Here is a 26,623-nt window from a genome sequence, read left to right on the forward strand (position 1 = left end):
TTGGGGAGAAGGTCTAGGTGAGATGCTTTTTGAAGGGTCACTGTAGACACAATGGGGGGGGGGGGGATCCCTATTCACAAGAGCGCCTATGAGAGGAGCTTGGGAGCATGAGCCTGAACATAGGTAGGAAGTTTTACTTAATCTCAGATAAAGAGTCTGATTTCTAAACTGGAGAGCTGTAATGGCCAATGCTGCATCGATTCAGATTTTATTTGAATGGGGGCCATAGTGTACAGTCTTGGACCGTTACTGGATTCTTTATCAAATGATGAAGTTCTTTTGATTGTGGTGGATATCCAACCTGGGACATGGTGGTTGGATTCACTGCTGAGTACCTTCATCGTTAAGATTGACAGGGTGTTCAATCCAATGCAAGAGGGAGGGACTCAATGCACGATTATTTGTTCAACCATACTGTGATGGACCAGGCCAGACCCCATCAAAACATTTCAAGAAGGTAGCCCAGACCCTAACTTTTCTGGTTGTTTTCAGTAGATATTCCCAAAGTGATGCAGCTGGTCAAAACTCTTTCTGTTTTGTTTAAAACCAATTTATTTACAGAATATCACATGAAACTTAACAAGTTTAACAGAATACCTTAACCTATCTGAAAACCTAACAGACTATCACAACTCAACTTATGCCCGAAACATCGATTCTCATGCTCCTTGGATGCTGCCTGACCTGCTGCGCTTTTCCAGCAACACATTTTTCAGCTCTGATCTCCAGCATCTGCAGTCCTCACTTTCTCCAAAACAAACCAGATAAAAGCTAAGCAGGGAGAACTGGCCATTCCTCTTTCATTGTACAAGTGTGTTTTTTAAACTTAAAAGCTTCTTCAAGTAGATAAACGCAGACAAAAATGGAACCTCTGAAAAACAACTAAGGACAACCTAATCTTGTTCAAGGAGCATCATCATCACAGTATTGTGGAGGACATCCATTCCTAGACACTGTGGAGTGATTCAATGCCCTGTACTGTCATTCAAGCATGGATATACAATTCTGGAGACAATCTGAGCTGTGGAGGCTCCAAAACTGAATACAGAAATTTTTCAATCAATGTTTGTGTCAGGTGTTTGCTTGATTGATCCCAGGTGTCTTTGTGTGGATGTTGTGGCCTTATGGGAAACTTCAGCTAATCTAAATAACCGACAAAGCAGATGAAATCAATCGGTGCCAACACCAAACCAAATTGAGTGCATGACCATATTTCTATGAGCAATCTGCTGCTCATGTTCTTCTCTGCCCTTTAAAGTACTATTGATTCATTTAGAGAGAGTTTGCTGCTGTAGTTCAGATTCTTTAAACTTCATATAACATGGAATGACAATTATCTTTGTGGGATTATTTACAGTCTGGGCTTGGATATGGAGAATATTTCATCAGTAACTTTGTCTTTTTTTTTTCCTTTCTCTTACAGTTAGTCTAGTGGTGATTGCATTCTTGACTTGGGGCAAGTCTAGTTTTTCTACATGCACCATTCGCTATCTGGTGGCCATGTCAATGTCTGATCTACTGTTCATTGTTGTTTGTTATACTTTGTCAATTTCCATATTATTATTATCCACACTGTTTCCTGGACATCACTCCTGTTTGTAGTGTTCTCTTTGTCATTTGCTGCTTGACCATTGATTGTTCTGCCTGGTTCACTGTTGCTTTTTCTTTTGATCGATTTGCCACCATTTGGTTTTCATCAGATGAAAACTAAGTATTGCACAGAGAAAACTGCAATGAGAGTTCTAGCAATAATCGGCATTTTGTTTTCTTTAAAGAACATTCCCAACTACTTTCGATATAAACCTGGAATGATCAGTAACAATGTTCCATGGTACTCTCAACCAGGCCGGTTATTTTTATGACCATCGGTGGATAGGTTTTAAATATTTTGAACATTTTTTAAACACCTTTTTTCCCATTCACATTTATTCTCTTTATCAATGTTCTGACTGTCAGACAGATCTTCGAAGCCAGTAAGATGCATAAAGGACTGAGGGGTCAAAGAAAAATAGAGCATGACCCAGAGATAGAGAGCAGAAAGCAATCTGTGATTTTACTCTTTGCCATATCTGCTAGCTTCATACTTCTCTGGTTGGTGTACATTTTATATTTCTTTCATGCTGGTTATTCTCTGAATTCCAATGCTTAATCACCTCTTTATAAAAATTGCATATATGCTGCGGAACCTTAGTTGCTGCACAAATACATTTATTTATGTGGTGACCCAGAAAAACTTCAGAGATAAGTTAATGTGTGTAGTGAAATATCCAGTTATAAATATAATTCAATTGATGAATAAATCCAACTAACTGACAGCCAACATGAGATGCACAGATAATGGATGAGGAGCCCACATAAAGGATGGAATGAAAGAAGAAGGAGGAATAGCATCATGATAACATTCCTCTTGTAATGGGCAAGTGATGACTTGATCTGAAGAGCAAAATAAAAGAGAATGGAGGAGCAAAGCAGTGTAAAAGCACTGACAGCAACGAGCAACAGTTAGTAGAAAGCTGAACAATAAAAGCAAAACCGAAACAGGAATTAGATATGCATAAAAGATAATACAATTGCTTGCGATGAATGTGTCAGTGAGTGAAGCAAATGAAAAAAAGGACTTGAGGCAAGGATTACCATTTACTGCAGGCCAGAGGGGGAAATGCAAACACAGGCTCATCTCCATTCTTCTTTACTGATTTCTTTGATCCATTTATCTGGACAAAAGGGAGAAAAAAAAGTTTCTATTATAAAGAATAAATAATATCCTGTAAAAATTGTCTTCTGATTATTTTCAACAATAATTTACATTATTTCCATTCAAATCACTGATCTCATTTATTTCTTTCCTCAAAACAGCTGATGCATTGGTTGGGGAATCCAACACAACCAGAGCGACTTCTGGACTCCCTCTCCCTGAGGTGTAATCAGAACATTGATAAAGTTTTTCTGATTACACCTCACTTTCTCCTATTTAAGATGCTCCTTAAAATCCATGTCTTCGTATATGATTAAAAAAATCACTTTGGTCGATCACGCTGTCTAAGTTATCAGGATAAAGATCTTTTTAAGTGTGTTTAGGCATTGTGTTGTGTGTTGAAGTCTACAGTAATATTAGTATTGTGATTTGGAGATGCCGGCTTTGGACTGGGGTGTACAAAGTTAAAAATCACACAACACCAGGTTATAGTCCAACAGGTTTAATTGGAAGCACACTAGCTTTTGGAGCGACGCTCCTTCATCAGGTGATAGTTACCTGGATCATCAGGTGATCAGGACTATCACCTGATGAAGGAGCGTCGCTCCGAAAGCTAGTGTGCTTCCAATTAGTATTGTGGTGAGTGTAGCTGTATGAGAAGTAGGTGACCTGGGTTGACTCCTGGTAATCGCAAATTGAGGATTTTACATTGGGTTTTTCTATTGATCAAAGGCAAAAGGAATTTGATCAGTTTTAAAATACATATGGTTTTCATTCTAAAACTGTAAAATGCAAAGCAGCAGTAGACAAAGGCAGTCTGGATTAAACTATTTATCTACTGTTTGTCTCACAACTCTTCCCTCCCCCCTCTAATCCCACAGAGATGACTGCGGCTGTGCGGCTCAGGTACAGAAAGCTGGGATTGGTTGAACTGGGACTTGGGCAGAGAGGCACTTTGAGTGACAGACCTGGGGCTATTTCAGATAAGTTCTGGCAGCCATTATCCCTTTCGCCATGTACACTGACCAAGGGGTGTGTGTGTGTGTGGTTAGTGTTTCAATCCCATCTCTAAATCAGCCATCCTGAAGAAAACCACTGGAGCAGGGACTGTCCCTAATGGGAGAGAGGGAGTATGAGAAACCACCAAGATCTGAGATCAGCCGGAATGGTGACTATCACCTCTTTAATCTCGCCATGTCTCTCCCTGCCTCCTAGTTGTACCTCTCTGATTTTTCCTTTCTGTCACATTATCACTCTCTCTCGGTTTTCTCTCTTGCCTCTTAGAGTCATAAAGATGTACAGCACAGAAACAGACTCTTTGGTCAAACACATCCGTGCCCACCAGATATCTTAAATAAATCTGGTCCCATTTGCCAGTATTTGGCCCATATCACTCTAAACCTTCCTATCCAGATGCCTTTTAAATGCTGTCATTGTACCAGCCACCACCATTTCGTCTTGCAGCTCATTCCATACATGCACCAGCCTTTGCATTAAAAATTTGCCCCTTAGGTCCCTATTACCTTAAACCTATTCCCTCTAGTTTTGGATTCCCCAACCCAGTGAAAAGACCACGTCTATTTACCCTATCCAAGTCCGTCATGATTTTATAAACCTCCATAAGGTCATTCCTCAGCCTCTGATGCTCCAGGAAAAATAGCTCCAATGTATTCAGCCACTCCCTATAGTTCAAACCCTACAACACTAACACCATCCTTGTGCAACTTGAAAGGGTTCAGGAAAGATTTACAACATCTTTCCTACAGCAGGGAGACCAGAATTACACAAGTAATTCAAAAGTGGCCTAACCAGTGTCCTGTAAAGCCACAATATGACCTCCCAACTCTGATACTCAATGTTCTTACCAATAAAGACAAACATACCAAATGTCGTCACTATCCTGTCTACCTGCGACTCCACTTTCAAGGAACTGTGAACCTACATTCCAAGGTCTCTTTGTTCAGCAAAACTTCTCAGGACCTTCCCATCCAGTGTATATGTCCTGCTCTGATTTGCCTTTCCGAAATGCAGCATCTCACATTTATTTAAAATTAAAAGCCGTCTGCTATTCCTCAGTCCATTGGCCACCTAATCAAGATCCAATTGTACTCTGACATAATCTTTTCTGCTGTCTATGAAGTATCCAATTTTGGTATCATCTACAAACTTACTATCCACACCTCTTATGTTTACACCCAAATCATTTATATAAATGACAAAAAACAGTGGACCCAGCACTGATCCATGTGACACACTGCTGGTCATAGGTCTAGTCTGAAAAGAACCCTCTACCACCACCCTCAATCTTCTTTGAGCCAGTTCTGTATCTAAATAGCTGGTTTTCCCTTTCTTCTTTCTACCTTTGTCTATGTTCTATTCCACTCTCTTCCTTTCTTCTTTCACTTTCTCTCTTTTTCTTTTGTTCCATGTTTCGGTCTTTCAGTCATGAAACTGTCCCTCCTTCCAAAGTTTGAAGTCTTCCAAATTTAGCACCTCCTTCTCCATGGTCCCGGCTTAATTGCCCTCACCTGTGTAGCTTCAACTTCCCTGAACGGTCCCCTCGGTAGTTCCTCCATTACACAGCCCACTGCATGTAAAAACCCCTCTGCATCTCCATCTGTTCACAATATCCTTCCCCCATGCTGTGTCCCAGCCCCTGGGCTGGAGGACAAAGTGAGCTTGTGCATGGACTAGATGGATTTTCTTTCTCTGTGGCAGCTGTAAAGTCCATCTCTCAGGAATGTTTCTAACAACAGAAATTCTTAAATGTTACAACATGAGTTTACAGGGAAATAGAGTCTTTTGACCTTGATTCCCTCTTAAACTGGATCTACATTTCAGTTGGCCTGATATTTTGTGAGACCCTCCTAGAGCGAAGACTCACACACAACATGTGGATTATTGGAAATTCTTACGTTCATTGCTGTAGGTTTACTCAGGAGACCGAGCTGGTGTATTTCTGCACAACATTGAGAATACCAAATAGTCTATTAAACCAGAATCTTTATCCCAGATGATTTTAGCTTCCAAGTTAATTAAAGTATTGATGGTGATCACAACAAAGGCACCCACTGCCAACACTTTTTTTTTACACAGCAGCAAGTGAGAAGTCTCTGAGTTTGCTGTCACTGATGCAGTGAGCTAACCTAATTCCACACTATGGGACAAGCTAAGGTCCCTCATTTACAGATCATCGTCCAATGGCTGCTCTTTGCTTCCTCTTACTGAATATTTAGTGTTCATGCTCCAATTGACACATCAGCCAGAGGTTACAAAAGGACTGCAGTAATTGCTGCTCGTCTAGTGAATGTAACAGCGAAAAGCAAGAAGCTTTTTTCCTAGAATGTGGGACTCAACTGCAAGGGGTAACGAGTTCAAAGTGAGAGGAGTAAAGTTTAGGGAGGATCTGCATAGAAAGTTTTTTTAAACAGAGGGTGGTGTGTGCCTGGAATGCATTGCTAGTTGAGGTGGTAGACACGGACAGGATAGCGTCTTTTAAGATGTATCTAGACAGATAACAGTGACAAAATGGGAAAGTACCTCAAATCAACCATCTTACTCACTGAGATAGCTCCTGAGGACATTCTGCAGTCAGGAATTGTGTGAGTGCAGCTATAAACTCTTGGCTGGTGACTTGTGGGAATGTGTAATGATGATTATGTGCAGACAGAATCATCTCTCTACATAGTTCCATCATGAATCCAGACAGGAACTGGGGGTGGGGGGTTGCAGAATATACTGGATCAAATCTCCATTGCTAAACACAATCTTCTGCACAGAGTCCTGTGAAGGTTGTCTCACCAAGCTTCAGTAACACATCACAGGGGTTTTCAATTTCTCAGCAATGGTTTTGCAGAGTGTTGTAAATATAGTAGGAATCGAGTTGGGTTACGGTCTTGGAAACTTGCTGCTGTTCCCTGGCTCTGTGTGAGGGACCCAGTGACAGACCAAGGATCCAGCAGTTTGAAGGGTTGGGGCACATAGTGTAAAGGATCTCCTCCACTATGTATTTAAAAACAGCTGCTGCCACCATCTGATATTCAAAGCACTTGCTGAAATATTCCTTCTGTGCATCACCAATAGATCCCAGAAATTCAACCCAGCCAATGATCTCAGCCTTTTCAAATAAGTGGACTGTAGGGGAATAGCTGGTCACCTGTACTGAACATCCTGGGAATAGCTGGTGCTAGATTAAACTGGACACAATGTCAGACACTTCACACTAGCATTCAGGATCAGTGCACACAAACTGAAGTTCTGCATTTCTCCAGTTTTCAGAAAAATCAAATCTCTCCTTCAATTCATCCAAGCCATCGCAAATAAACAGCAAATCCTCTGGGTTTTTCCAGACCTCGCTGAGAACATTCCTAAAGTGAGGATACTGATCCAGCATCAGGTTCTTCAGGTTTATTCTACAGCTAATATTCAATCTGAGAGTATATTTTCCCAGTTACCAAATCAGAAAAAGTTTTTTTTGCACCATTAGTTGAAATTAGTGGAGTTGAAATGCCCATCAGCCATGATTGAATGGCGGAGTGCACTCGATGGGCCGAATGACCTTACTTCCACTCCTATGTCTTATGGTCTTATTATTTTCCCAGTCCCTGGGTCTCCAATCATTGCTACTGTGCTTCCAGATGTGGAATTTGTTTGGGAAAAGAAAGCAGTTCATCTTCTACAGCTTTTCAATTTAGAGATGAGTGTTAACTCAATGCATCAATCAACAGTCGAGAAACTTTGCAACTTCTCCTTTATTGGGATAGTGTTCACCCATGGTATTTCACTTTGTACCTGGAATATCTTCTGGTCTTTCTGAACACCTTCGACTGAAACAGAACGGAAGTTTAGCTGTACTGTCATTACGACATTTTCATTTGAACAAACTGAAGCTGTAAAATCTGCAGCAATCAACTTGTGTGCAGCATTTGAATTTGTTATCAGGAAATACTTGAAAGTATATAGAACAGAGCAGCCCAGGGATGCAGGTATATAATTCTTTGAAATTTGTATCATATATGGACAAGGTGGATAAAAAGACACTTGGCACGCTTGCCTTCATTGCTCAGTCCATTGAGTATAGGAATTGGGAAGTCTGTTGAGGCTGAACAGGACATTGGTGAATCCTCTTCTGGAGTGTTGTGTTGAGTTCTGGTCACTCAGTTATTGGAAGAATATTATCAAGCTGGAGAGGGCTCAGAAGAGACTCACCAAGTTATTGGTGGGTATAGAAGGTTTGAGTTATGAAGAATGGTTGGTTAGGCTGACACTATTTTTCACTGGAGTGCAGAAGGTTGAAAGGTGATCTGATAGAACTTTATAAGATAGTGAGAGATTTAGATAGAGGTAATGGTAGTTGTCTTTTCCCTAGGATGGAGGATTTCAAAACTTGGAGGCACATTTTTAAGGTGAGAGGAGAGAGATTTCAAAGGCAGAGGTACAATTACAACATTTAAAAGATGTTTGAATAGATACATGAATAGGAAAAAGTTAAAAACCACACAACACAGCTTTCGGAGCTAGTGCTTCCAAACAAACCTGTTGGACTATACCCTGTGTGATTTTTAACTTTGTCCACCCCAGTCCAACAATGGCACCTCCAAGTCATGAATAGGAAAGATTTGGAGAGAAAAGAGCCATGATCAGGCAGGTTGGACTCGTTTAGTTTGGGATTATGTTCAGAATGGACTGATGGATTGAAAGGTCTCTTTCTATGCTGTATGACTCTGTTTCAATAATGAACTGATTTTAATCTGTACTCAATGTGAAGACTTCAATGTTGGTGATACTTTCCCTCAGATTATTAATACTAACCACTCACCCCATAATCCAGACATTTCATTGTAAATCTACACATGGTCTGGCAACTGATAGTAGATATGAACAAGGAGAAGGAGCAGGCATTCAGTGCCTCAACCAGAGCCATCCATCGTTTACTTAGATCAGGTCGGGGTTATTCTCAGATTGTCAAGTGGGAGTCCTGAAGAGGGCCCTGCCCAAAACGTTGACTCTCTTGCTCCTCGGATGCTGCCTGACCTCTCTGTCTGGGGAAGCACAGCTAGAAGGATATGCCAAGAATCGTACATTCCTTAATTCATTCTCATGGTCACTGTGACTAGCCATCTTATGAGGCAAGTTACTATTGCTAAATGGGCACTTAGAAAACAGAAGCTTTTAACTATTGATTCCCCAATACTTTATGGTTCTAAAGTAAAGTAGTCCCATTTGCCAGCATTTGGCCACTGATCTATGTCCCTTTCCAAATGACTTTTAAATGTTATAATTGTATCCACTTCCACCACTTCTTCTGGCAGTAAGAAAAATATCCCCCTCAGGTCCCTTTTAAAATCTTTCCCCTCTCACCTTAAATCTATGTATCTTGTTTTGGTCTCCCCTACCCTGGGGAAAAGACTTTGGCTATCACTTTATCAATGCCCCTTCATATTTTATAAACATCAATAAAGATCACCCCTCAACCTCTAATGTTCCAAGTATAAAGACCCAGTTTCTCCTTATAGCTTAAACCTTCTATTTCGGTGCCATTCTGGTAAATGTATTTGCAACCTTCCAATTTAATAGCATCTTTCCTATCATAGAATGACCCGATTTGTATGCAGTACTTCACATGTGACCTTACCATTGTCTTGTACAAGTGTACCAAGATGTCCCAACTTCTGTACTCAATGCGCTGAACAATGAAGGCAAGCATGCAAAATGTTTTCTTCACTAGCCAGCCTACCACTTCCAAGGAAATATATACTTGCAGCCCAATGTCTCTCCAATTGAAAGCAATCCACAGGGCCCTACTATTAACAATCTTGTTCTTTTCTGTGTTAAGTGAAAGAGGCAGTACCACTGTGCTGCAACAGTGCTACATTAGCAGCTGCAATTAAGTCACATACATTAAACTGCACGAGACATCTCATGCAAATTGGCTTCCCAAGTCTCACACGGTTTGATCATAGAAATTGGAACAGTACAACACAGGAACAGACCCTTTGGCCCACAACATTGTACCAAACATGACAAATTAAAGTAATCCCTTTTGTCTTTCCTTAGTCCATATCCATCCATCCATTCCTTGCATATTCATGTGCTTATCTTAAAGCTCCTATCATATCTGCCTTCACCACTACCACCAGCAGCACATTCCAGACTCCTACTACTTTTTAAAAAAAGACTTGCACCTCACATCTCCTTAGAACTTAACCCCTCTCACATTAAATGCATGCCCCCTAGTGTTAGACATTTGACCCTGGGAAAAAGATTCTCACTGCCAACTCACACATCTCAGTTCTGGATGTCTAATAAGTCTCCTATTGTACTCTGCTGCTCCAGAGAAAACAACCCAAGTTTTTCAAGCCTCTTATCATGCACACCTTCTAATCTAGGCAGCATCCTGGTAAACCTCTTCTGCACCCTCTCCAAAACCTCCACATTCTTCCCATCATGTGGTGACCAGAATTGAACTCAATACTCTAAGTGTGTCCTAACTAAAATCTTATATAGGTTCGACATGCAATCCTGAGTCTTGTACTCAATTCCCTGACCAATAAAGGTAAGGATACCATACACCTTCTTAACACCCTGTCTACTTTCATGGCCACTTTCAAGAAGCTATCGACTTAAACTGCAAGATCCCTCTATACATCGATATGTTCAGAGTCCTGCCATTAACTTATATTTTTCCTTAACATTTGATTTCCCAAGCAGAGCTTCTCGCAATTAACTGGATTAAACTCCATCTGCTATTTCTCTGTCCATATATGCAACTGACCTATATCCCAATATTTTTTGACAAACGCCTAACTACCTACAACTCTACCATTTTTAGTGTCATCTGCAAACATACTAATCCACCCACCTACTTTTTCATTCAAGCCATTTATCCACATCACAAAATAGCACAGGTCGCAGTCTGGATCACTGCGGAACTCCAATAACCATGGATCTCCAGCCAGAAAAACACCCTTCCAACATTACCCTCTGCCCTCTAAGGGCCAGCCAATTCTGAATGTGAGTGACCAAGTCACTGTGGATCCTATGTATCATAATCTTCAGGATAAGCCTACCATGAGGGACTTTGTTGAAAGCTTTATTAAAATCCATGGTAGAACAGTGGATACTGTCTACCTCATCGATCACCTTTGTCATATCCTACACAAAGCCATATGGACTGTCCCCAGTTAGGCCACACTTTCCTACTGCACATACATCCTATCCCTAAGAACACTCTTAAATACCTTCCCAACCACTGAGGAGAGACTCACCGGTCTGTAGTTTCCTGGATTTTCATTCTTGAACAGAGGAACAACATTAGCTGCTTGCCAGTTATCCAGGATCTCTCCAGTGGCCAGCAAGGATGCAAAGATCTTTGTCAAGGCCCCAGCAATCTACTTTCTTGCCTCTCTCAATAACCTGGGGTAGATATCATTGGGCCTGGGGACTTATCCATCTTAAAGCTCTTAAGAGACACAGCACCTCTTCTTTCTTGATCTCAAAATGCCCGAGTATATTAGCATTTTCCACATTCATCTCACTCTCCTCCATATCCTTCTCCTAGGTAAAGACCGATCCAAAGTGCTCATATCCTCTGCCTCCAAGCACAAGTTCCCTCCTTTATCCTTGAATGGTCCTATCTTCTCCCTAGACAGCTTTTGGTTTTTAATGTATGCATAGTCTGCCTTGGGATTCCCTTTAACTCTACTTGTCAAGGTCATTTCACGGCTCTTTCATGCTCTCCTCCCTGCTCGTGTACTTTCCTGCTTTCTTTATAGTCCTCACAGATGCTGGCCGGTTTAATTTCCTAAACCTTACGTATGGTTTTTTTTCCCCCTTTTGACCAAATTCATCACCTCACTCACCATGCAAGGGTCCCTTACCTTGTCATCCTTGTCCTCCCTGGAACATGGTAGTCCCAATATTGATCCCTGGGAACTCCACTCAGGAAACTTTCTTCTAGCTAGAAAAAATGTCTATTGAGTACAGGAGTTGGGAGGTCATGTTGCACATTGGTTAGGCCACTGTTGGAATAGTGTGTGCAATTCTGGTAGATTAGATTACTTACAGTGTGGAAACAGGCCCTTCGGCCCAACAAGTCCACACCGACCCGCCGAAGCGCAACCCACCCATACCCCTACATTTACCCCTTATTACCTAACACTACGGGCAATTTAGCATGGCCAATTCACCTGACCTGCACATCTTTGGACTGTAGGAGGAAACCGGAGCACCCGGAGGAAACCCACGCAGACACGGGGAGAACGTGCAAACTCCACACAGTCAGTCGCCTGAGTCGGGAGTCCAATAGGCAAGTGCTAACCACTGTGCTAACCACCGTGGGCGGCACGGTGGCACAGTGGTTAGCACTGCTGCCTCACAGCGCCAGAGCCCCGGGTTCAATTCCCGCCTCAGGCGACTGACTGTGTGGAGTTTGCACGTTCTCCCCGTGTCTGCGTGGGTTTCCTCTGGGTGCTCCGGTTTCCTCCCACAGTCCAAAGATGTGCAGGGTCAGGTGAATTGGCCATGCTAAATTGCCCGTAGTGTTAGGTATAGGGGTAAATGTAGGGGTATGGGTGTGTTGCGCTTCGGCGGGTCGGTGTGGACCTGTTGGGCCGAAGGGCCTGTTTCCATACTGTAATCTAATCTAAAAAAAACTACCCCTTGACCTTTCCTATCCCACCCACCTTTTTCCACGTGACTGCTAGCTTTATACCAAATAATCATTGCCAGACACTTCCTCACTTCCAGTGTTCAACCGACAAAGCTACAAATGGCTGGATCACACTTAAAACCCTTTACAAAACAAAGCCGTAATGTTGATAACCCTCCAGTCTCCTGACACCTCCTCTCAGTCCAGAGGAGACTGTAATGTTGTGTCCAGTGCCCCTCTCACTTCAATCAGAATCCTTGGATGTATCTCATCCTGATCTGGTGTCCTGTTAACCCCGAGCGCCAACATCATTTGGACAGGTAATTGGATAGAAAAACTTTCCTCCTCAGTGTATCCGCACATTAACAGTTTACTGATTAGTATCATAGATGTTTTCTTACCCTCACTGGAAACATTTGAAAATAAACTCTCCAAATTCCTAACCGCGAGCTCGCGCAGAGTCGGTTAAACGGCCGCGCCTCGAGACCCCGCATGAGCCCAGGGCGGGCCTTAGTCTGTATCCAGCTCCGATTGGTCAAAGCGTCTATCAATCTCGTGGTTGCAGCCAATAGAAAATGAGGTGCGGTCTAGGGATTTGTCGTTTAGGAATGAATGTGGAGGAGACGGTGCTCAGTGTCAATGATGGAGAGTCAGAGTTAAAAATGTGGTGCTGGAAAAGCACAGCCGGTCAGGCAGCTTCCAAGGAGCGGGAGAATCGATATTTCAGGCATAAGCCCTTCATCAGGAACCCTTCATCACATTCCAGATGAAGGGTTTATGCCCGAAACGTCGATTCCCCCAATATTTTGGAGTGGCTCAGTGGATAGCACTGCTGCCTCACAGCACCAGGGTCCCAGGTTTGTGCCATCGCAGTCACCTGGGCCAACTTCCATTTTGTACAGAGATCAAAGATGGCCAGGGTCCGAAGGGACTCGATGTACAAAGCTCTGGGCAATGGGGAAAAAACACACTGTGAGAAACAAAACTCACATATTAATAAATTTCAGTCCGAGTCAAATTCTGAAGCAGCGAACTTTATTGATACGTGCTTGCAAGAACGGGTGCCTTACGAGTAAGCGCCCCGATCTGAGGGTTACATTCTGATTTATGCTGTTCAGCTGTGTCTCTCGGTCCTCCACTTTCACCCCATTGGTTACTTTTGCTGTAGCGTGTAGCCTATCACAAGCTCCAGCTTCACTCCACCTTTGTCTAGCTTCTCTCCACCTCTGTTTACTTCCCCCATTACTCTAAGCCTGTCGCCCCTTACTCTTATTTATCTCATTCCTTATATGTGACTATCCTGGCATCGTTTGCTGTCTTCGTGCAATCATCCTGCCGAACTAAATTCCATCCGTTGGCGACTCCCCTCCTGAGACTGGCACACTATTCTCCTGTTACTGGTACATCCTGCTACACGGTCATTCTGCCCTATCAGTCACAGATAATTCTACCTGTTTTCGCTTCTCACTGTTTAGTAATTGCATGCGCAGCCTAATTGTATAATGTAAACTTTTGCAGAAGCAACACCTGTTCCCTTATTCTATACAATTTTAACCCTATACCTTACAATCCCCCCTTTTCTTTTTGGCTACTAATTGTTGTCTTCTGCATTTTTCTCATATGTCGCCTTGGCATCATTCCTGAGACTTCATTTATAGTGGCTAATTCCTGAAGGTCACCCATCCCCTCATTGTTCAAGAGGTTGAGTCCCTCTGCCTGATTACCTTTTAGAGGCATTTTTTTTGCCAAGGCCAACTCAATTAGCCGCTGGGTTAAACCCCGTACACAAGGTATGATACAACAGCCAATTGCTGCCAGTACCCCTGCTACCACTATCAGGGAGGTGAGGATGGAGACGACCACGCCTTTCCACTTCCCAAACCATGATTCCAGCCATCTCGTGAGTGATTTGTCCACTCCTGAATTCTCAGCCAATTCTTCCGCCAAAGTGGTCAATCCTCGCAAGGCACGAGAGATTGACCCATCAGGTGCTGTATTATTTGGAATAAAGGTACAACAGCTCCCTCCTAACATCACACATACATCCACTTTTTTTGGCTAGGATCATATCTAAGGCCAGTCTATTTTCCCAGGCCATTCTGCTGGTTGCATCAAGTTGCTCCCAAATACCCTTGACCGCATCTCTAGTATAACTGAAGAAAATTTGCTGGTTGTAAAAAAAATATAGTTTATCCAATCCACATTCTTGTTGACCGTTACCCACCAAAATAGGGCCAATTGAAAACCTGCTGCAATCTGGTTGCGGGCCTTGAACTCATCGGGGAGCCCTCTAGCTACTCCTATAGAGTCGAGATAAATCCTATCATCAAAGGAAGGATCTAATAACGACCTTTTATTCCTCTCATTCTTTGTTACTACCACCTTCTCCTTCTCAAATGCCAAGGTGAATGGGATTGCCAATTGTACAATTGCACATATCCCTCTCCAGTCAGGAGGTAGGGTAGGTCGCAATATTCTGCCTCCACAGTACCACCAGAGATCCGCTCGGGGAACCCGGAGTGCTGAGTAGTTCCCTCCTTTGTCTGTTTCGGTGTCATTCTGAGTTTCTATACATCACCTCAGCTCCCTCAAGTTTCTAGACTGATTTGTACCCTGTCGGCTTAAACACAATGTGTGATTCCCAACCATGGTCAAAAAGGGGTGCAGGGGGGAGCTTTCAAATCTGTCTTCTCCAAGGGAGGGAACATTAGAGATAGGGATATACAATTCCTATCATTCCATGCAGTCTTATCCCAATACAGGGCTATCATACATTCCATGCCCTTCCTGTTTCGGTTCCACCCGAGCGGAAAGGGGACTATGTAGGTAACTGGCCCTACCGAAGGCACATGCATAGCAATTGCTTTTATTCAGAGTTTTAACAGTGTACTTTACCCATTCAACCCAGGCATTTGCACCCCTGTATCCAGTTTCTATTTCAGTGGTCTGCTTCAAGTCCTTGACCTCTATAATTTTTACCACCTTTGGATCGTTGGGAGGAGCAAAAGGATGTATCTTACTGTCAAGTTGCGTGGCTCATTTTCCGTTTCCTACGACTATTTGGAAACAGCAGCCCGAAAAACACTTCCCAGTGGCAGCCATTACTATCTTTAAATTGTTACTAAGGAGTCGAGACCCGTTTTTACGGGGAAAGGAGTCTTCAGAGGAGGTATTTTTAATGGTGAGATATATTGGATGGCACTTTCTGTCAGGACAGTCTAGGGCTGGGTGAAAGGGGGCTCTATGGATAGTGATGCCAGGTGGCGGTTTTTGCGAACCATACCCTGTGTCCGGTTGGGTCTTAAGAAGGATTTCGGAGGAAATATACTCCCTCTGATACTTTACATCTGCCCATTTTACTCGGCTGCAAGCATCGACCTCTATTACTTGCGGATATTCAGACTCAGGGACCGTTAATAACAAATATGGAGATGACAGCATCGTTTGACAAAATCCCAATACTAAGAAAGCTAATATGGTAACCCTAAGCGTCCCCAGCATCCTACAATAGTATTGAAGGACCGAGAGATTTAACATGCAATACAATATATAGACATCAAAAAGAAACTATCCCGCGTCTGCATAAAAATCAGTTCCTTAAAGTCTTTTGAGTCTGAGTTTCAGTGGTTCTCCCGTCAATCCGGCCGTCCAGGCTTCTTTCTTAACCAGGGATTCCACCAGTCCTTTAATCCTGGTGTAGTGAGTCCAGCCTTTCCCCGCCGTGTGTATCGCTGTTTCAGGAGTCAAAAGAGCCTAGTACGGTCCCTCCCAATCCGGTTGCAATTTAGTTTCTGTCCATGACTTAATTAGGACCCAATCTCCCGGTCGGATGGGATGAACGGCGAATTCAGAGGGCGGAGTCTGTGCCAGTAATCCGTGTCTGCTAAGAAAGGACAAAGATGAGGACAAGCCCAGTAAAAACTTCTTTAAGAACAGATCGCTAGTCTCCAGGGCTGGCAGTTCCCCTTTCGTTCCCAGATAGAGCAGACCAAAAAATATCTCATAATGGGACAGCCCCATATCTTTCCTTGGGGCCGTTCGCACCCGCAAAAGGGCTATAGGTAAACACTTAGTCCAAGGGAGTCTGGTTTCTACTATTAATTTAGATAACTGCTTCATGAGTGTCTGGTTCATTCTCTCAACCTTTCCTGATGAAGGTGGGTGCCAAGGGGTGTGGAACTCCCAGGAGACTCCTAACCCTTTCATCACTCCCTGGAGTACACTGGAAGTAAAATGAGTTCCCTGATCTGAATCTATACATTCCACCATCCCGTATCTAGGAATTATGTGTTCAAGTATTTTCTTGGACACCCCACTTGCAGTAGCAGTGACAAAAGGATACGCCTCCACCCATCCAGATCGGTGATCAACCATTACCAGCATATACCTCAGTCTTCCCACTCGGGGTAATTTGGTATAATCTACCTGAATGCTCTGAAATGGTCTTAGCCCAGGTTCTCTCCCTCCTGGGACTTGTTTCCTCAACACCTTCTTGTTGACTTTCTTGCGTGTTATACATCCCTCACATATCTGTTTGGCTAGTGTATAGATCCCTGTGCATCCATATTTCCTTAAGACCAAATCACACATTGCTTGCACTCCCAGTGACTCCCCTGGTGTAAGACAGCCAGAATTTCTCACATCATCATGTTATTTAGCATCTCCTGGCCATCAGGTAACATCTAGCACCTTTCTACTGTCTGTGTAGCTCCCAGTTCTTCAACTCTCTCTCTTCCTTAGCGCTAAATATCGGTCTCCTCCCAGTTTCCTGCACCATAGGTACCAAAATATATTTATTGTAGCGGGCTGAGGTTTCAGAGCTGCCTCCTTAGCGACTTCATTCGCCAGTCTAGTTCTCTTTGCTTCAGGATCATTTCCCTGCTGATTTCCATTTATGCGGACTATTGCTATTTCCTTTGGCAACAAAAGGGATTCCAACACTTGCTTTACCAATTCCTCATGAGCTAGGTTTTTACCCCTGTTGTTTATCAGTCCCCTCTCCTGCCATATCTTCCCAAATGTGTGTGCCACCCCGAAGGCAGACTTAGAATCTGGGGATACAGTTCCTTCTTTGCCTTCCAAGGTCTTAAGGGCCCTCCCTAATGAATAAAGTTTACAAGTCTAAGCCAACCAATCATTGGGTAGTCTACTAGCCTCAATAACACTCCCTTCTATTCCATCCACTGCTGCATATCCATTGTGTCTTCTACCTTCAATCAGTCTGGAGGACCCGTCAATGAACAGCCTGGCCCCTGCATGTAGAGGGATACCGCTAAGGTCCATTCTTACTTTAGTCTGATATTCTATAATGTCAAGGCAGTCATGTTCTGGGTCTGAGGGAGCTTCATCCTCCCCTTTCCAGAGAAAGGTAGCTGGATTCAGACAAATGTCTGTGATCAATGTAAGGTCATCCCTCTCTATTAGAATTGCTTCATATTTTAGAATTCTAGAGTCCGTAAGCCACCGCCCTGCTTTCTGATTTACTATGGTCCTTACCTGATGTGGGGTGCTGACTATTAAGGCTTCCCCTAAAAGTAAGTTTCCGACTCTCCTCTACCAATAAGGCTGTTGCTGCCACTGCCTGCACACACTCTGGCCAGGAATGTAGCTTTCTATTCTTTAATTAACAATGAATTAATGCTGTCATGTTTTAAATCAATATGACAGGTCACTGAGAATGTGTGAAGGAATCCTACCAATTAATATTGAGTCAGGCTCATACAATTTATTTATTATAAATATTAATTCTTAATTATATGTATTATATAAATAAAATAATCATTATCTGTAATTCAGGATGGAAACGCAACAAGTGACTAAAACATTTTAAAAACTGTAATTGCGCAGTTCTGTTTGTTTACCGGTCACTTGTGACTTCTCATTCTGTTTCTGTAATTGTTTTGCTCGAGCACATTCATTTTTAAGACCCTCAACAGATTCCATAGCACCATTTGCAGTTAATTCAATCCCCAATTTGGTGGCAGTATCTTGTCATGAGCGCAAAACTGATTCTTCGTGCTTCTCATCACAAAACTGTTGCCATAGTCCAATTAAGTCTTTCGTTCCCGCTCCCAGGTTACATTGCCAGATCAATTGCTGAGCCGATTTAACCATTGAACAGCTTTAGGGCCACGTGATGACCATTCTTCATCACCCAATGTTTTGTTTAGACCTTGATTTTTTTTTAAAGAAATATTGCAATAGCTTCAAATACCAATTTATCAATTTATGCTTGTCTAACTTTAAAGCCTGTTTCTAACTATACATTTTGGAATCCTACTTTTAATATATATTTATATATTATAAATTCATTAATTCAGTATTTAATATTTAAAATGTAAAATGCATACAGTTCCTAACTTTGAAATCCATTATTATTACCCGGTTTTAGTCCCTTAATTTAAATCCAAAATTAGTTTTCTTAAGTAGTCCTGACCAGTCATTGCTCAATTACCATGCTATAGGTCATGAAATAACTAGAGCTGTCTTAAAAGGATTTGTCTATTCAAGTTAAAAAAACTTCTAAAGCATGAATAATGGCCGAATCCAAGGTCACAGATATTAACCATAGGATTGATTTATTACAATCTAATGTTGAACTGAAACTGAAAAGGAGTTAACATTTTATTTAATAATCACTGTAAAATCCTTAACCTTAAAAGAAATCATGTTAAATTTCCATAATAGAAATCAGATTCAAAACAGTCCCGAATCTCAAGCTCCAGGGAACAAAGTACAAACATTCAATCACCAACAAACAAATGTGCATTCAAACCGAATCACAAAGGGTTAAACTTTCAATTAGCTGTACAGCTCTTTTCTCTCTCTCTCTCTCTCTCTCACACACACACACACACTGTATCTCACAGACACTTTCTGAGCTTCCCGCAACAACAGCTCTAGAGGTTTCTCTTCCTCTCTCTTTACAAACACTCTCTGTGCCTCTCTTAATAATTCATCAAATGATTTCTCACTCCACCTATCTACTTTCTGAATTTTCTGGATGTCTGGCCATGATTTAGTTACGAAGTGTATCCTCAGTAGCCCTTCAGCTACTAGCCCTTCCAACACAAAGCTTAATCTGATCCCTCCTGACTGAAAGGCTGTTTTCTGTTGACATATAAATTCAAATATTTACAAACACAGTCTTCGTCTGACCCATACTTGGGCCAGAAGACGGCGGGACGAAGAATGGATTCCTTAGTCCATACAAAGCAACAATATTTAATCATCTTTTTCCTATCTTTTTCCCTTGTGCAAGTATTATTTTTCCAATTTCACAACATCTTGCCCAACGAACTTTCTGGAGGTATGTTGTCAGGGACCCTGCCTCCATTCCCTTTTTTTTCCCCCAGAGGCTTTTACTTTACCCCCGGCACAGCCCATATTGAGTTCCTTCATTAGACACTTATTAACTACTAGAACTCAATCCCAGCCATCAAGGCAGCACTTAAAAATCTCTTTTCCTTCTTTGGTCCATGCTTGGAGTTGCCTGGCTCCCTGTGCCTGTTTACAACCTTTCGCCTGGTTCAGATAGACTCTCATCAGATCTCAATCAGTCAACCAGAAGGGGAAACCCACCGCCGAGGAACACAGGACCGTTCCAAAAGGAATGGGATGCGTCTTCCCAACCATCGATGTTGCCTACCCCACTGGTGATGATGGACATCCCAGACGAGTCCCCAAATTGTAAGAAACAAAACTCACATATTAATAAATTTCAGTCCGAGTCAAATTCTGAAGCAGCGAATTTTAGTGATACGCACTTGCAAGAACGGGTACCTAACAAGTAAGCATCCCGATCTGAGGGTTACATTCTGATTTATGCTGTTCAGCTGCGTCTCTCGGTCTCCCCTTTCACTCCATTGGTTACTTTTACTGTAGTGTGTAGCCTATCACAAGCTCTAGCTTCACTCCACCTTTGTCTAACTTCTCCCATTACTCTAAGCCTGTAGTCCCTTACTCTAAGTTATCTCATTCCTTATATGTGACTATCCTGGCATAGTTTGCTGTCTTCGTGTGATCATCCTGCCAAACTAAATTCTATCCGTTGCCCACATCCCTCCTGAGACTGGCACACTATTCTCCTGTTACTGGTACATCCTGCTACACGGTCGCTCTGCCCTATTAGTTACAGATAATTCTACCTGTTTTCGTTTCTTCTTTTTCCTTTTCCTGGTACGTCCTGCTACACGGTCACACTGCCCTATTAGTCACAGATAATTCTACCTGTTTTCGCTTCTCACTGTTTAGTATTTGCATGTGCAGCCTAATTGTATAATGTAAACTTGTGCAGAAACAACACCTGTTCCTTATTCTGCACAATTTAACCCTTTACCTTACACTTCCCATTGAATTTGTTTTGTTTTTTTTTAAAACAAAGTACTTGCAACTGTCACCTGAAACAGACCTGAAGCTACTCAATTTTATTTCCACCATTAAAAAAAAACTTCCAAAGAAGCAATTCAGCAAAACAAATATCCCAAGATGTGTATATGCTAGTGTTTAAGCATAACCTCATAAGGCCATGTGTTCGGGCTGTGCAAGCTGATACCAGGATCCGGTCTCAGCCTCCAGCAGGACACCAACAGGCGGAAGGTGTAAACCTGCTCCTTCCGATGGTCATATAAATAGACAATAGACAATAGACAATAGGTGCAGGAGTAGGCCATTCATCCCTTCGAGCCTGCACCGCCATTCAATATAATCATGGCTGATCATTCCTAATCAGTATCCTGTTCCTGCCTTATCTCCATAACCCTTGATTCCACTATCTTTGAGAGCTCTATCCAACTCTTTCTTAAATGAATCCAGAAAGTGGGCCTCCACTGCCCCCTGTAGCATAGCATTCCACACAGCCACCACTCTCTGGGTCAAGAAGTTTCTCCTGAGCTCTGTCCTAAATGGTCTACCCCGTATTTTTAAGCTGTGTCCTCTGGTTCGGCACTCACCCATCAGTGGAAATATGTTTCCTACTGCCAGAGTGTCCAATCCTTTCATAATCTTATATGTCTCAATCAGATCCCCTCTCAATCTTCGAAACTCAAGGGTATACAAGCCCAGTCGCTTCAATCTTTCAGTGTAAGGTAATCCTACCATTCCAGGAATTGACCTAGTGAACCTACGCTGCACTCCCTCAATAGCCAGAATGTCTTTCCTCAAATTTGGAGACCAGAACTGCACACAGTACTCCAGGTGTGGTCTCACCAGGGCCCTGTACAGCTGCAGAAGCACCTCTTTGCTTCTGTACTCAATTCCTCTTGTTATGAAGGCCAGCATGCTATTAGCCTTCTTCACTACCTGCTGTACCTGCATGCTTGCCTTCATTGACTGGTGTACAAGAACACCCAGATCTCTCTGTACTGCCCCTTTACATAACTTGATTCCATTGAGGTAGTAGTCTGCCTTCCTGTTCTTGCTACCAAAGTGGATAACCATACATTTATCCACATTAAACTGCATCTGCCATGCATCTGCCCACTCACCTAACTTGTCCAGGTCACCCTGTAATCTCCTAACATCCTCATCACATTTCACCCTGCCACCCAGCTTTGTATCATCAGCAAATTTGCTAATGCTATTGCTGATACCATCTTCTATATCATTAACATATATTGAAAAAAGCTGTGGTCCCAGCACGGATCCCTGCAGTACCCCACTGGTCACTGCCTGCCGTTCCGAAATGGAGCCGTTTATCACTACCCTTTGTTTCCTATCAGCCAACCAATTTTCAATCCAATCTAGTACTTTGCCCCCAATACCATGCGCCCTAATTTTACTCACTAACCTCCTGTGTGGGACTTTATCAAATGCTTTCTGAAAGTCCAGGTACACTACATCTACTGGATTTCCCTCGTCCAACTTCATAGTTACATCCTCAAACAATTCAAGAAGATCAGTCAAGCATGATTTCCCCTTCATAAATCCATGCTGACTCTGTCCTATCCTGTTATTACTATCCAGATGTGCCATAATTTCATCCTTTATAATAGACTCCAGCATCTTTCCCACCACTGAGGTCAGACTAACTGGTCTATAATTTCCTGCTTTCTCTCTCCCACCTTTCTTAAAAAGTGGTATAACATTAGCCACCTTCCAATCCTCAGGAACCGACCCCGAATCTATTGAACTCTGGAAAATAACCACCAACGCATCCACGATTTCCCGAGCCACCTCCTTCAGTACCCTGGGATGCAGACCATCAGGCCCCGGAGACTTATCAACCTTCAGACCTAACAGTCTCTCTAACACCAAATCCTGGCAAATATAAATTCCCTTAAGTTCAGGTCCTTCAGCCACTGTTACCTCAGGGAGATTGCTTGTGTCTTCCCCAGTGAACACAGATCTGAAGTACCCATTTAATTCCTCTGCCATTTCTTTGTTTCTAGTAATATATTCCCCTGTTTCTGTCTTCAAGGGCCCAATTTTTGTCCTAACCATTTTTTTGCCTTGCACATACCTAAAAAAGCTTTTACGATCCTCCTTAATATTCTTGGCCAGTTTACCTTCATACCTCATTTTTCCTCTGCGTATTTCCTTCTTAGTAAACCTCTGTTGCTCTTTAAAAGCTTCCCAGTCCTCAGTTTTCCCACTTATCTTAGCTATGTTATACTTTTTCTCTTTTAACTTTGTATGTTTCTTTACTTCCCTCGTCAGCCACGGCCGCCCATGCCTCCTCCTGGGATCTTTCTTCCTTTTGGGAATGAACTGATCCTGCAACTTCTGCATTATACACAGAAGTATCCGCCATTGTTCCTCCACGGTCATCCCTGCTAAGGTATTGCACCATTGAACTTTGGCCAGCTCCTCCCTCATAGCTCCATTATACCCTTTATTCAACAGAAGTACTGTCACTTCCGACTGTACCCTCTCCCTCCCAAATTGCAGATTGAAGCTTATTGTATTGTGGTCACTACTTCCCAATGGCTCCTTCACTTCGAGGTCTCTGACCAATTCTGGTTCGTTACCCAATACCAGATCCAGAATTGCCTTCTCCCTGGTTGGCTCCAGCACCAGCTGCTCGAAGAATCCATCTCTGAGGCACTCCACAAAGTCTCTTTCTTGAGGTCCAATACCATCATTATTAATTTCTTGAATATATTCCCCGTTTACATAATGTTCTTACCATGATTGTATTTTGTTGTTTATTTTGTTAATTTTTTTGATGACAAGCAGGTTCGAAACTGTCATAAAATTTTCTTGTGGTGCTATATTTCATTCTGATAATTAAATTCTGAGTGTGTTTTATTTGATTCGGTTGACCTGAGTTGATTGGATTCTGACTTTGTTTTTACTTGATTTTGTTGAATTGCAGTGATTGGCTTTTGAATTTGTTTTATTTGATTCTGTTGAATCGAATTGGTTGGATTCTGATTATCATTCATTTAAATCTGTTGCTCTGAGTTGATTCCATTCTGATTTTATTTTCCTTGATTCTGTTGCATTGAGTTGATTGGATTCTTATTCAGTTTGTGGAATTGATCTGCGTTTTCATGCTTTCAGAAATTGGTGTTTTCTTTCTGGTGAGGAGGTGGTCTTTCTGGATTACTTTTAAATACCAATATTTGTGAAGTTATTTGTTTTTCCTGAATCGTTTCTGCATTTGTTAAACTCATATGGAAATTTTTTTCTCTGCTTGATTGAAAACATTACATCTGTTTGAAAACCAACTTAAGGCAGAAATACGGAAATGTGAGAAATGAAAATAACATTTTAGTGCATTGACGTTTTTTTTTAATTCTCAGTTCTGATTGTAAACTAAGTAAAAATTTGTTTTGAGTAGCTTCATTCAAAATAAAATTTGGGACTCAGATCTGAAACTGCAGAATTGATCAGATTACGTAATTGAAACTAAACTTACTATAACACACAATTATAATGTGGTAATGTTTGTCCATTGAACTAATTTTGTTTTGACCTTAAAGTGATTAATCAATATATGCCTTCAACTGCTCTACTGTGCACTGCACAAGATTGTCATGCTCAGAAAAGGTGTACAGTATGGAACTAAATTGAGCTGTTGCTGGAAACATTAAAGTTTTACATGTTGTTAAGTAAGTTCCCTCACAAGCAAGACTGCTGTTATGACTTCTTATTTCTATTCAATTTAATCATTAGTTTGCGTGATACTGAGCGGTTTTGTTAGAGTTCAAAGTGAGATTTTTTTGTGAGGTGACATCATGTTCTTGGTTCTGTTGAAAATGTTTGCAGAGCCAGTTCTGCTGCAAACACATCGGTGTTCCTCAGTGTTGTGGTTTGGTGATCTTTGTTCTGTTGAGGAGGAAATGTGCTTGGGTAACATTAAATTTGTTATATTTGGGAAACTGTTTCTGGTTTCTACATTGTTATCACACTGTTTATATGGTTGGTAACAAGTCACCCGCTCCAGTTTCCTTATTCAATGCAATCAGCATGTGAGTTGAAATTTCATAAAGCTTAATGTTAAGTTAAAAGCAGATCGCAAAAGTTTTGGAAATGGAGGGAAAACAGATACCTTAGGGTGTGATTTTCACTTAGAATCAATAATTAAGGATTAATCTAATCCACTCTTTCCATTCCAAATTCAGAACACAAGTCAGGGCGGCACAGTGGCCCAGTGGTTAGCATTGCTGCCTCACAGCACCAGGGGCCTCTGTTTGATTTCACACTCGGGTGACAGTCTGTGTGGAGTTTGCACATTCTCCCCGTGTCTGTGTGGGTTTGCTCTGCGTGCTCCGGTTTCCTCCCACAATCAATAAGATGTGCAGGTAAGGTGAATTGGCCATGCTAAATTGCCCATTATGTTAGGTGCATTACTCAGGGGTAAACGTAGGGAAATGGGTCAAGGTGGGTTACTCTTCAGAGGGTCGGTGTGGACTTGTTGGGCTGAAGGGTCTGTTTCCACACTGTCGGGGATCTAATCTAACTGTCTAGCTCAATCACAAGGTCTGTCTTCAAATAGTTTACAAGTCATGGAGGAGAAATACATAGAATTTCAAAAGTATAATGTTCTAATAGTTCTTGCTCTATGCCTATGTTATAATTAACCAAGAAACATATTTCAATTCCACGGTACACTACACCCAAGCTTTTTGGCTGGAAAAGATCATTGGCAAAGACCATTTGGAAATTCTGCTCAAAATATTTCGATGAAGAACAGATCAGTTGCACTGCTTTGATCAGTTTCACAATTAATTTGAGATAATAAATTGTTATATCCCTGATTAAGCTGGATTTGCAGGGAAAAAGAATAAAGGTTAACTGAATAATTTAATCTGCACAGTGCTTTAGGTGTTCCCAATCTGTGCCTTTTTAATAAAAAGTTACATTTTACAACAAAATATCAACTGAAGAATCATTCTTTCAGAAACAATTGCTATCGTGAATTATGTGACCAAGGCCAAATTCCGAATTAAATAAAATAATCCACTCATTAACTCACAGGGCAGCGCGGTGGCTCAGTGGTTAGCATTGCTGCCTCACAGTGCCAGGGGCCTCTGTTTGATTTCACCCTCGGGTGACAGTCTGTGTGGAGTTTGCACATTCTCCCTGTGTCTGTGTGGGTTTCCTCTGGGTGCTCCAGTTTCCTCCCACTATGCGGGTTAGGTGAATTGGCTGTGCTAAAGTGAACACTGTTTAGGGATGGGTAGGTTAGGGTGCATTAGTCAGGGGTAAGTATAGGGTAGGGGGAATGGCTCTGGGTGGGTTACGTACTGTTCGGAGGGTCAGTGTGGAATTGTTGTGCCAAATGGCCTGTTTCCATACTGTTGGAAATCTACTCTAAAACTATAGGAATATTTGCTGCGAAAGCAGAGAATGTATTTTACATCGATGTGTTCAGACATATGCAGAGTTTATAAATTTGCAGAAGACATGAACTAGAGGATAACAGAGCACATTGTTTATTCAAACTGAAAATGGAGTAATATTTATTTTAATTAATATACTTGCCTGATTATAGCAATGTACCAATCTGAAGGAGACTGTTCGCATTAGTTAAGTGTGACAATCATTTAGATGAGACTTCCTGCACTATGGAAATGGGCCATTTGGCCGAACAAGTCCAGACTACTCCTCTGTAGAGTAACCCACCCAGACACATTCCCCTACCCTATATTTACCCCTGAGTAAAGCACCTAACATTATGGACAATTTAGCATGACCAATTCACCTAACCTGCACATCTTTGGGCTGTGGGGGGACACCAGAGCACCCGGAAGAAGCCCACACAGACTGTCGCCCAAGACTGAAATCAAACCTGGGTCCATGGTGCTGTGAGGCAGCAGTACTAACCACTGAGC

General features: G+C 42.1%; 1 long non-coding RNA gene across 1 annotated transcript; it reads right to left on the reverse strand.

The window, feature by feature from the left end:
* Nucleotides 1-462: 462 nt before the first annotated feature.
* On the reverse strand, nucleotides 463-12,771 carry LOC148146066 (uncharacterized). Its single transcript, XR_015761029.1, has 3 exons — nucleotides 12,746-12,771; nucleotides 2,635-2,714; nucleotides 463-1,707 (listed from the first exon to the last, which is right to left on the reverse strand). It is a non-coding gene; the product is annotated as an uncharacterized LOC148146066 (long non-coding RNA).
* Nucleotides 12,772-26,623: the final 13,852 nt, after the last annotated feature.

This window comes from Chiloscyllium plagiosum, unplaced genomic scaffold, assembly GCF_037043375.1.
Source record: "Chiloscyllium plagiosum isolate Xiang-an unplaced genomic scaffold, Cpla_swu_hap1 HiC_scaffold_22, whole genome shotgun sequence".
NCBI lineage: Eukaryota > Metazoa > Chordata > Chondrichthyes > Orectolobiformes > Hemiscylliidae > Chiloscyllium > Chiloscyllium plagiosum.